Source organism: Lactuca saligna, chromosome 3, assembly GCF_052625555.1.
Source record: "Lactuca saligna cultivar CGN05327 chromosome 3, ASM5262555v1, whole genome shotgun sequence".
In the NCBI taxonomy this organism is placed as follows: Eukaryota; Viridiplantae; Streptophyta; class Magnoliopsida; order Asterales; family Asteraceae; genus Lactuca; species Lactuca saligna.
Window position 1 is genome coordinate 184,173,967 of NC_136419.1, and position 9,309 is coordinate 184,183,275.

At 34.8% G+C, this 9,309-nt stretch overlaps 1 pseudogene across 1 annotated transcript; it reads left to right on the forward strand.

The window, feature by feature from the left end:
- The first annotated feature begins 2,104 nt into the window (after positions 1-2,104).
- Positions 2,105-9,309, forward strand: LOC145037603 (putative disease resistance RPP13-like protein 1; annotated as a pseudogene). Its single transcript, XR_013678921.1, has 5 exons — positions 2,105-2,415; positions 2,669-6,446; positions 6,574-6,636; positions 7,093-7,179; positions 7,373-9,309. The product of XR_013678921.1 is annotated as a putative disease resistance RPP13-like protein 1 (transcript).

Genomic DNA, 9,309 nt, shown 5'->3' on the forward strand with positions numbered 1-9,309 from the left:
GAACCGACCGGTTTTTAGAAAAAAACCGGTTGAACCGGTTAAACCGAATAAAAACACATGAAAAAGAACTATTTACATAATAAACTTTGGTGATTTTTTTTCAAATCTATTTAGTTTTCTCTAAATAAAAACATATGGTAAAAGTTATAAATTCTTTTGATGTTTTTGTATTGATCAAAAACTATATTTCGTTTCGGTATTATATTTTATTTTCTTTTTAATGTATATGGATTGATGTAAAACACTAAAATTTATGGTTATGTGTTATTTTAATGTATTTAGATTCATCTACAAGTTATTTTTATATGTATTTTTAATGTTTGAACTTGTAAACATAAAATTCCTAATTTCTATAAGTATGTATGTGTAGGGAAATTGAAAAAAACATGAAAAATATAGAAACCGGTTCACCTGCCGGTCGAATCGGTTAAACCGGTTGAACTGGGAACCGATCACCGTACCGGTTCAACTAAAAAACCGGTTTTTAAAACATTGACGACAATACCTTTCATCTCACACTAAGCAAAAGAATATAATGTTTTAAACATTACAAATTACCAAATAAACTCAAGAATCAAGATTAAAGATTAAAGATTAAAGATCCAAAAAACTAACCTTCTTTGTGGTGTATCATGCAGCAAGAGCAAGAACATGCTGCACAACTATATAAAGACCTGGAACATTGAATGTCTCAAACATGATCTCACTACTGTTGGAACGTTCAAGAAAGGCTCCACATTACCAGCAAATCCATTTTCGTATACTTGTAATACCGTTATAAGTTAAATTTTTAGGTCGGATTTTCTTGAGTAATTTTATCAAACTTGCGGTCTGCAAACTGTAAAAGGAGTATTGGTTTAGTAAACATTGTTGAAAGGGTGGTGCAAAACGTGCTACAATCACTAGGTTGAATTTGGCGACATAAATATAAACAATTCGATTCCCTTACCGGACTTAACCTTCCACTTGAACAAAGAAGCATTATCAATAGCTCCGAGAGACTGGAAAATGCAAGGTCGATGCACAAGGACTTCAGTTCACTGAAATTGCTTAGAAACTGAATGGTGGATCGAAAGGACTCACTGTGAATCGAAGAAATTACAAATGGAAGCGGCCTACTTGGGGTGACGATCATACCTTGGAGAAAGTGAAGGGGTCTTATAAAGAGATTCAAGAGCTTATTAGGAAATCGGTCGTCGTCGACATCACGGACGGTGTTCTTATCTGCAATGTTTTAAAAACCGGTTTGAACCGGCCGGTCGAACCGGTTGGACCGGGAACCGGGAGAGGGAGCGGTTCAACTATCACCGGTTTTATATTGATTTCTGAACCGGATTGAACTGGCCGGTTTTTTAGAAAAAAACCGGTTGAACCGGTTAAACCGAATAAAAACACATGAAAAAGAACTATTTACATAATAAACTTTGGTGATTTTTTTTCAAATCTATTTAGTTTTCTCTAAATAAAAACATATAGTAAAAGTTATAAATTCTTTTGATGTTTTTGTATTGATCAAAAACTATATTTCGTTTCGGTATTATATTTTATTTTATTTTTAATGTATATGGATTGATGTAAAACACTAAAATTTATGGTTATGTGTTATTTTAATGTATTTAGATTCATCTACAAGTTATTTTTATGTGTATTTTTAATGTTTGAACTTGTAAACATAAAATTCCTAATTTCTATATGTATGTATATGTAGGAAAATTGAAAAAAAACATGAAAAATATAGAAACCGGTTCACCTGGCGGTCGAACCGGTTAAACCGGTTGAACCGGGAACCGATCACCGTACCGGTCCAACTAAAAAACCGGTTTTTAAAACATTGCTTATATGGAATGTTAGGGTCTAAGAATGGTGCAATGAAGGAAATCGTATCGACTTGAAGTACAATCGAGGAGAAACGTCTGGAAACGAGATAGCAAGAGCAAAGGGTTTTCAAATCGATTAATTTGTTTAAGATCAGTAGTAGGAAGAAAGAGGCGGATTTAACAGGGTTAATAAGAAACCAATCCCTAAAATAAAGGGATTATTTATCATAACAAAAAGGGTATAAGTAAAACAAATGGTTCCACCACTAGTACTCATCAAAATTTTGACCAATGACGAATCATGGAGCAGTTCAGAAATTTCCGTCTCCGCCGCAGCATCGCCGCTGAGCATTGGCTTTGACTCCTCACAGTAAACATAAATTGGTGGAAGAGGAGACCAGATGGTGGAGGATTCTGGTCGGCAATGTTTATCTCTGTCGAAATGTAACAACAATTGATGGCTGCCGGAGTTGGTAACGTTGTAGTAAGAGAAGAAGGCCATGAAGAAAACTCGAAGATTTTTAAATAGCTGATTCTTGTCCACTGAGTATGGGTCCATGGGACTTTTACATCGTCAAGTTTCAGTTTTCAATGTTTGGTAAACAATTTTCAATCTATTATCTTTTCGTTGAAACTTCTCAAGCAACTTGCAATTTTAGGGGCCACAAATTTGTGGTGGGCATTAATTTAATCCACATCTTTTTACTGTAAACAATAATTGTAATTGCAATTCATCAACATCTCTTAATAATTGAAATCATTCTCTCGTTGCATCCTTTCATCCACATCTCTACTATATTCTCTGCTCTTACCATAAATGGCTGAAAGCATTCTTTCTGCCTTCTTGACAGTGGTCTTTGAAAAGCTGGCTTCTGAACCCCTGAAGAAGATCGCTCGTTCAAAGGGAATTGATTCTGAGCTCAAGAAATTGAAAAAGACATTAGACCAAATCCAAGATCTTCTTAACGATGCTTCTCAGAAGGAAATAAATAATGAAGCTATTAAAAGATGGCTGAATGGTCTCCAACATTTGGCTTACGACATTGACGACCTACTTGATGACTTGGCAACCGAAGCTATTCATCGTGAGTTGACCCGGGAATCTGGAGCCTCCACCAGCATGGTAAGAAAGCTAATCCCAAGTTGTTGCACAAGTTTCTCACAAAGTAATAGGATGCATGCCAAGTTAGATGATATTGCCACCAAGTTACAAGAATTAGTGGAGGCAAAAAATAATCTTGGTTTGAGTGTGATTACAAATGAAAAGCTAAGAATTGAAAGATATGAGACGTCTTTGGTGGGTGCAAGTCGTATTGTTGGACGTGAAAGTGATAAGAAAAAATTGCTTGAGAAGCTGTTGGGGGATAAAGATGAATCAGGGAGTCAACTTCAGCATCGTTCCCATAGTTGGTATGGGTGGAGTTGGTAAAACAGCTCTAGCTAGAATGTTGTATGACGAAAAGGAAGTGAATGATTACTTTGAAATCAAGGCTTGGGTTTGTGTTTCTGATGAGTTCAGTATCCCCAACATAAGCAGAGTTATCTATCAATCTGTAACCAGGGAAAACAAGGAATTTGCAGATTTAAATCTGCTTCAAGAAGCTCTTAAAGAGAAACTGCAGAACAAACTATTTCTAATAGTTTTAGATGATGTATGGTCTGAAAGCTATAATGATTGGGAGAAATTAGTGGGCCCATTTCTTGTAGGGTCTCCTGGAAGTAGAATTATCATGACAACTCGGAAGGAGCAATTGCTCAGAAAGCTGGGTTTCTCTCATCATGATTGTTTGCAGGGTCTGTCACACGACGATGCATTGTCATTATTTGCTCAACATGCATTGGGTGTAGATAACTTTGATTCACATCCAACACTTGGACCATATGGTGAAGGGTTTGTGAAAAAATGTGATGGCTTGCCTTTGGCTTTACAAACACTTGGGAGGTTATTGAGGACAAAAACAGATGAGGAAGAATGGAAGGAGCTGTTGGGTAGTGAAATATGGAGGTTGGAAAATGGAGATGATATTCTTCCGGCTCTTAGACTAAGCTATAATGATCTTTCTGCCTCTTTGAAGCTGTTGTTTGCATATTGCTCCTTGTTCCCCAAGGACTATGTGTTCGACAAGGAGGAGTTGATTTTGTTGTGGATGGCAGAAGGGTTTTTGCAACACTCTACTACAAGCAAGTCCATGGAACGCTTGGGATTCAAATATTTTGATGAGCTGTTGTCGAGGTCCTTCTTTCAACAATCTTCTAATGATGAATCTTTGTTTGTGATGCATGATCTTATGAATGACTTGGCCATGTCTGTTGCTGGAGATTTTTTTTTAAGGTTAGACATTGGGATGAAGAAGGAATCTAGGAAGGAATCTATGGAAATTCACCGCCATATGTCATTTGTTTGTGAGAATTACATGAGTAACAAAAGGTTCGAGCCATTCAAGGGAGCTAAAAGTTTAAGAACATTCTTAGCGTTATCTGTTGGGGTGGTAGAAAGTTGGGATGTATTTTACTTATCAAATAAGGTCTTGAATGACTTACTTCATGAGTTACCATTGTTAAGGGTCCTAAGTTTGAGTAATCTTAACATATGGTGGGTACCTGAGTTCATTGGTAGTTTGAAGCACTTGCGGTATCTTAATTTATCTCGAACATGGATCACACATTTACCGGAAAATGTTTGCAATCTTTATAATTTACAGACGCTGAATGTTTCTTGCTGTCATAAATTAATTAAGTTACCAAAAAGCTTCTCAAAGCTTCAAAATCTACAGCATTTTGACTGTAGGGATACTCCACTTTTGAAGAAGATGCCCTTAGGGATTGGTGAGTTGAAAAGCCTACGCACTCTCACCAAGATCATTGTTGGAATGGAGAACCATTTTGCATTAACAGACCTTAAAAAATTGAAAAATCTCCATGGGAAAATTTCCATTATGGAGCTTGGCAACGTGCAAAATGCAATGACCGCAAATGAGGCGAACTTATCCCAAAATCGATTCAGTGAGTTAGAGTTGGATTGGGGTAATGTGTTTAATTCATTTAGAACGGAAACAAATGAAAAGGAGGTGCTAAGTGAGTTGAAGCCTCATACTGACACTTTGAAAAAGCTTGATATCAGGTTTTATAGGGGTATAGAGTTTCCAAATTGGGTTGGGGATCCCTTGTTTCTTCGGTTGACTCATGTGTCAATACGTAACTGTGTAACATGTACATCTCTACCATCACTCGGGCAACTACCATCACTTAAGGAGTTGATTATTGAAGGCATGGATGAGGTGAAAGTTGTGGGTTTGGAGTTTCTTGGGACTTCTAGTCCTGCATTCCCTTCACTTGAAATTCTACGTTTTGTTGATATGAAGGGGTGGAAGGTATGGTCAGCAGAAAGTGGTGGGGTTGGACATGCTACGTTTCCATCCCTTCAAGAGCTTACTATACAAAGTTGTCCTAATCTACATCAAGTATCACTTGGAGCAATACCTTCACTGAGGGTTCTATACCTAACCCAATGTGGTCATGGTGTGTTGACAACTCTGGTTCATGTAGCTTCATCTATCACCAAGTTGGAAATACGTGGCATTTCAGGGCTTACAGATCAACTGTGGAGAGGTGTTACAAAGTATCTTGGGGCAGTAGAAGAAATAAGCATCAATACGTGTGATGAAGTAAGATACTTGTGGGAATCTGAATCAGAGGCAAGTAAGGTTCTTGTGAATTTAAGGACATTGCATGTATCGTCTTGTTCAAATTTGGTGAGTTTAGGAGAGAAAGAAGAGGATAATTGTGGGAGCTACCTAACATCTCTTAAGACATTACTTGTATACTATTGCAACAGCTTAGAACATTGCAATTTTCCAGATAGTGTAGAGGATTTGCATATTCGGTATTGTGATTCAATTACATTTGTCTCCTTCCTAACAGGAAGGGGGAACAAGCTCAAGACACTTTCCATTGCTGGTTGTAAGGAACTACCAGAAAAGGAGTTGCGAGGAGTAGAATGTTCCTTCATTCACCTCACCAGATTGACAATAGAAGAATGTCCAAATATGGAGTCATTTCCTGACCTTGAGTTACCGAATCTCACCTCGTTAACAGATCTGACAATTCAAAAGTGTACAAGTATGGATGCTTCCTTCCCTCGTGGGCTTTGGCCTCTGAAATTGTGTCGGCTTGAAATAGGAGGATTGAAGAAGCCCATCTCAGAGTGGGGTCCACAGAATTTCCCAACCTCACTTGTTGACCTAATATTATATGGTGGACCTTTTGATGATGCTAAAAATTTCGATCAATTGTCCCACATTCTTCCTTCGTCTCTTACTTCTCTTCGAATACAAAATTTTAGGAAACTGGAATTGGTTTCTACGGGACTCCAACACCTCACCTCCCTCCAACGTCTCTTCATCTTCACCTGCCCAAAGACGAAAGATCTTCCAGAAAAGTTGTTGCCTTCACTTCTGATATTGTGGATATTTGGATGCCCAAATCTGAAAGAAAGGATTAGTAGAGGAGGCTCTTATTGGCCCCACATCTCCCTTATCCCCTGCTTCAACATACACCAGTAATTACAACTTTATTGTGAAGATACACCCGCTCTCATGACTTCTTTTAGTTTCACTTTGTATATATTAAGTAAGTTAATTTGCGCATTCTAACAAACTTTATATAAATACAATAGAAATAGAAACATGTATTTCATCAAAAATTATGTTTGTGTCTACATATCTAGTTGCCTGATTGATTACTTTTTTTTTTTCAGTTTCTTTGTGGATGAGTAATACTAGGAGGATTATCACGATGAATTGCAAAATGAATCGAAATGGTTAGTCAGCCAAATAATTTGAAATAGGATTGGTTGTAGAATTTTAATTATTTGTTAAAGTTGTACTACAACATAGTAATAAAATTATGATAATAATAATTTAATAAAGTATAGACAAACCAGCTCAAATATGTTAAAATCATGAATATATTTGATGATGTATCGTCTAAGAGCCACCAGGGTTGAACCCATGTTATAATGCCAATCTATATGTTGTGTAACAAGTGATGCAATTGACCCATGATTAATGATAATGGATTTTCATTAAATACGTCTATTTTCACACCTTTAATTCTTCAAAATATGATTCCATATATTTGCGAAACTGTTATGAACAGCATTCTTCTTTATCTTTAGGTGTACATTTGTCTAATTTCATTTCGACAGTATTTGATTTAAATTCATGGCTAATTAATCGAGTTTAAATGTATTATTCTCACACTTACACACTTACAGCCAAGCAATAAAAGATGAAAGGTCAGTGAACGCAATTTGATGGTTTTCAAAGGAAGACTTTTATATGGTGCTGCTTCTGTTTACAAGGTTTGCTTCTATCAGACTCACAAACCCCTATAAATTTTTACTTCAGTTTTTCTTGTTCTAAATTTGTTTAAAATAGAATCTTGATATATAGGTATACATTTATCTCATTGTGAAATTGATTACTTAATTTCTAAAGGCAAACTCAATAGGAATTATTATATGATTTATTTTCTGATATTTACTTGTTTTCTAGATTTGATTAAACCCAAAGAGGAAGAGAAGTTCTTGTTTTCATCAAGAGACATCCTATAAAGGTTATGCAAAAACATAGCAAAAACAGAGAACTGCATCTGCTGTTCCAAGAAGTTAAAAATAGAGTCCATGTAACTTTTGATTTGGGAATATGACTTGTCAGGGTAATTAACTTTTCGGTATGTTCATATCTGGGTAATTATCTTTTTTTTGTACATATATAGGTAACAAACTTTTTAGAAGTGTTCACATATGACCATTATGACCTGCTATAGCAGGTTAAATCATAAATGTGAACGCTTTCAACAAGTTTGTTACCTAGATATGTATAAAAAAATAGTTACCCAAATATGAACATAACGAAAAGTAAAAATTAAATTACATGAATGGTCCTTGTGGTTTGAGGGAATTTGTGGTTTTGGTCGCTAACTTATTTTTTTAACTTAAATGGTCCATACTGTTTATTTTTGTTGCGCGTTTGGTCCCCGTCTTACCTAAAAATACTATTGTGCCCTTATTAATTTTTTTTAATTAATTTTCTTATCTATGTAATTATTTTTTTACATATTTAAAAAAATTAATAGACCACACATATTTGTATCTCCTCGGATGATCCATACTATTTATTTTTTAATTAATTTAATTTTTTAACTCGGATGGTCCCTACTATTTAATTTTGTTACGAACTTGATCTCTGTCTTACCTAAAAAGATTATTGTGCCCTTATTAATTTTTTTTAATTAATTGACTTGTTTATGTACTTATGCTTTATATGTTTAAGAAAAATTAGTAGACCCCATATATCTATATCTCCTCACCATCCAATTTTTCATCATTCTCAACTTCTATTTGTTTTTCATCTTTAGTGATATCGACGTCTTCATCATCACTTTTTTTTTCGGTCCTTCAACTCCGTCGAATCAACACCACAACCCACTAAAGATGAAGAGACAGTAGGTTATGGTGTTGGTTCGCCAGAAGTACCAAAAAAAAAAGGATGGTGAAGACGTCGATGTTACTAAAGATGGAAAAGAAATAGAAGATGGGGATGATCAGAGATGAGATGGTGAATGGTAAGACTCAAATTAAGTTTCTCAAATGTGGTTTCAGGTTTACGGTGATGAGATACATATATATGGGGTATATTAATTTTTTTATAAAAAATAAATACATAAATAAGAAAATTAATTAAAAAAATTAATAAGGGAAAAATAGTATTTTTAGATAAGACAGATACCAAACACGTAACAAAAATAAACAGTAGGGATTATCCGAGTTAAAAAAAATAAATTAATTAAAAATAAACAGTAGGGATCATCCGAGGAGATACAAATATGTGTGGTTTATTAATTTTTTTAAATATGTAAAAAATAAATACATAGATAAGAAAAATAATTAAAAAATAAATTAATAAGGGCACAATAGTATTTTTAGGTGAGACGGGGACCAAACGCGCAACAAAATAAACAGTAAGGATCATTTAAGTTAAAAAAATAAGTTAGCGACCAAAACCACAAATTCCCCCAGACCACAGGGACCATTCATGTAATTTAATTTTTAATTTTCGTTTTGTTCATATTTGGGTAACTATTTTTTTTGTACACATCTAGGTAACAAACTTGTCGAAAACGTTCACATCTAGGATTTAACCTGCTATAGCAGGTCATAATGGTCATATATGAACACTTCCAAAGAGTTTGTTACCTAGATATGTACAAAAAAAAGATAATTACCCAGATGTGAACATACCCAAAAGTTAATTACCTTGATAAGTCATATTTCCTTTTGATTTTCATTGTATTATGTATAAATTTAGTAACTCATCTTGCTTTCTGAAAGTATTATTTGCCAACAGACAAAATGCACTTTTACTTTTCATTTACGACTAGATTTGACTTTTTTTTTTTTTAAAATTTATACCTTTTTTGCCTTTTCCCA